The sequence below is a fragment of the Oryctolagus cuniculus genome, chromosome 7 (genome assembly GCF_964237555.1).
Source record: "Oryctolagus cuniculus chromosome 7, mOryCun1.1, whole genome shotgun sequence".
Taxonomy (NCBI): Eukaryota; Metazoa; Chordata; class Mammalia; order Lagomorpha; family Leporidae; genus Oryctolagus; species Oryctolagus cuniculus.
The window spans coordinates 67035173-67038991 of record NC_091438.1 but is presented as its reverse complement, the minus strand read 5'-3'; positions in this window follow the sequence as shown (position 1 = coordinate 67038991).

Below are 3819 nucleotides of genomic sequence, written 5' to 3'. Positions count from 1 at the left end.
ATGGCTTGCTAATATAGCCAGAGACTGAGAACTCAGGTGTACTTTATTAAGTCAAATTTGTACAACGTCTGGCCTTCTCAGAGCCTCTCTGTGTGGTTAAATGTTCTCCAGTTCTGAAATCACTCTCTTGGCTAACTTTCAGAGCAATTCAGATATCTGGTGCAAGGCCATAAGCAATTGAAATTGCCATAGAGCCAAAGGACTGGATTAAACAGAAATAAAAGAAGCTCAGAAGTCAAATTGTCTGTAAGTCAATGCTTTTTTTCAGTGCAGTTGCCTGTTCTTTGGGGAAGGACCCCTCAAATGCTAGGTGCACTAAGAAAGTTCCATAACAAAAAGTGTTCTAAGCTTTTACTGTGACAACTTGTAAAGAGCAGATTTTTCAATTGCTTGCTTTCCATTTTTTCAAGTTTGCTCACAATCTAAGGTTTGAGTAAATTCCAGCATAAACCCTACATTGTGCCCAATTTAATCTTCCCAAAGACAATGGGAAGAGCAGCCCAGAATCACTCTTCCACAATGGGGAGTGTCTTCTGCACATGGGGCATGCATGCTGACCTTCCCTGACAGCAAACCTAATGGGACACCACCTTAGAATTCATGATATTAACTATTAAAAAATAGTTCCTGGGCCAGCGCTGTGTCTCACTTGGTAAATCCTCTGCTTGCGGCGACGGTATCCCATATGGGTGCCGATTCTAGTCCCGGTTGCTCCTCTTCCAGTCCAGCTCTCTGCTGTGGCCCAGGAGGGCAGTGGAGGATGGCCCAAGTACTTGGGCCCCTGCACCCACATGAGAGACCAGGAAGAAGCACCTGGCTCCTGGCTTTGGATCGGCGTAGCTCTGGCCATAGCGGCTATTTGGGGAGTAAACCAATGGAAGGAAGACCTTTTTTTCTCTCTCTCTCACTGTCTATAACTCTACCTGTCAAATAAATTAAAAAAAAATAGTTCTCAATATCAAGGAGAAATCTATGGCCCTACTTCCCTTACATTGGAAAGTTTCTTTGGCTAACTTTGGTAAAATTTCGGCTGAAAATACACTTGACAAAGAGGTTCTGCTTAAAGCCACACACCACCAGCATGGAAACCCTAGGTTCTTCACATACACGAGTAATCTAACACACTATTTTGAGAACAGTTTATACATAATTTCCTCACATCTGGGTATGTAATCTGTTTTAACACACAAAAACATATATTTGAACAAGATACATTACTACTAAGTTTTAGATATTAGCTCTAAGACTAGAAAAAAAACTATTTGAACATCCTACCTCCACAAGATAGATATAGACAAGGATAAAGCTATAGACAGTTCTTTAGAACATGGAAAATAAATATGAATAACTGATAGCAAAAGAAACCTGATATAGAGGAAAAATAAATATGCAATATTAAAAAGGATAACATTTTTGTCTAATTGGTGGTTGACTAGCCTGTATTTTCTTTTTTTAAGATGTAATTATTTATTTGAAGGAGAGTTACAGCCAGCACCTGGCTCCTGGCTTCAGATCGGCGCAGCGCACCAGCCGTAGCGGCCATTTGAGGGGGTGAACCAATGGAAGGAAGACCTTTCTCTCTGTCTCTCTCTCTCTTTCACTGTCTAACTCTATCTGTCAAAAAAAACAAACAAAAAAAAACACAACAAAGTGGAGCAAACTGGTGCCCATATGGGTTGCCAGCCCTGCAGGCAGCAGCTTTACCTGCTATGCTATAGTGCCAGGCTCGATTTATCCATATTTTCAAAAACATTTACTGAGCATCTATTTTTCATAGAGAAACCAGCTTTCTCTTTGATTCAGCTTCTCTACTTTTAAATACGTATTCTAAACTTTTTTCAATTCTCATTATTATATTTTGCAACTTAGGAAAACAAGTTTCATTGGGTTTGTGTAATAAAACAGAGAATACAATGTTTTACCATTAAACTTAAAAATATGTTAAAGCCTCAGAATAGTTTGTATTCTTAGCTAGTTATTTATATGCAAATAAATTGGGCATCTGGTTAACATGTCTTTCACCAAGGACTTCAGATCTTATAAAACTGGGCTATTATTCATGATTGTATTGATTCAGTAAATATTGAGTACACACTCTTGCTGTGTGCTTGTCTAACTGCTGGATTCAACACTGAATAAAACACATAACCGTATTTCAAGTGAGATTCTGAGATCCACAGCCTACAGTGGTCCTCACTGGTTTATAAATCTTGGTGTCCTAAATGACTCAGAGTCTGTGTTATACAATTTTAGACCTATCAAAATTATTTAGCGATTTTGTGTACTTTTTTTCCCTCTTCAGTGCTCTTTTTGTTTTATCTGGCAGAAACACAACAGATAAATAGGAAAATAATGAGAAGTAACTTAAAAAGACTGTTTGAATCTGATTTGGGGGCCTAAAATATCAGTGTAATAAGTTGATATTTTTATCCTCTAGCAAATGAGGAAATGTACTGCTTTAGATAAGAAGCAAATGGCTTTATTGAATCTACAATGGCTGAAAAAGAGGTTCCAAGGAGAGTCGTGGAGAATTGTAAGACATTTGTATCATGCAAGATGAAACATGATTGTACCTGATGTGAGTGATAATGAAAGAGATAAAGTAACAGATGGGAAGTATCTACTTGCTTCCATTTTTATTCCTTTTAGCGGAACCTACAAGCTCCAATTCCCTTCCTGGGTTCCTTTACAAGGTTAAGTTCAGGACAGGTTAAACTTCCTCTTTCACTGCTGTGACTTCTTATCATTGAATTAGCCTGCGGAGGATTCCAGCTTCTGCCTGGGAACCCAGCCTGTGCTGCATTGATTCTCCTTTTGCACTTTTCCCCCTCCAGTCTCAGAGTGAAAGCAACTTCCTGCTGCTGATAATCTCTGACTTCCCTCATCTTCCCTGGTCAGCCTTTCAACCTCTTCCAATAATTATATAATAAATTCCTGGAATTGAATTTCCTGTAGTTTTTGAGATGCTGAATGATGTTTTTGTTTCCTGAATGGACTCTGAGTGACACAGAGTGTTTCTGGATCAAAATATTTTAATGAGCTATCGATTTTAAATGAAGACCACATTCCATTCTGTTAAAAGGAGCTACAAGTGGATTTTTCTAAGATGAGTGTATTTAATTTTCTTGACTGAAGACTGTCCGGCCAAACAATAGCAACTTATTCCTATTAGCTGCATCAATAAATTTGTTTGTGGGAGGGTGGGAGGTTGTAAAGAGGAACTTAAAGGCAATTAATAAAAACAACTTGAAAGTACAGCTTCAGGTACTCCTTTTATCTCCTGATTCTGGATGCTGCAAGTCTGGGGTCAGGTGTCAGTGGGGTCATGCTTCCTCTGGAAGCTTTGTCTTTAGTAGAATTATTTAAAGTTTGCTTACTTATTTTCATCTACTTGAAAGTCAGAGTGACAGTGAGAGAGATGGAGAGGGAAAGAGAGATTTTCAGCTCGTGCTCACTTCCTAAATACCTGCACAGCCAGGACTCGGCCTGACCAGACAGGAGCCCAGAACAAGATCCAGGCCTCGATGTGTGTGGCAGGTTCCCATCATTTGGTGCCTCTCATGAAGCTGATTTGAACTGTGATAGCCGGGACTAGAAACTGGGATGTCCATACGTGATCCAGGTGGCAAACACAACTGAATTCACTGCACTATGTCTCCTGTCCCACTCTGGAGGCTTTGAAGGAGAATCTGCTCCATTGTTCTCTTCTGGCTTCTTATGGTTGCTGGCAATCCTTGGAGTTCCTTGGTTTGTAGATGCATCACTCCAATCTGTTTCAGTCTCCATATGTTACTGTCTCTGGATATCTCAAAGCCCAAA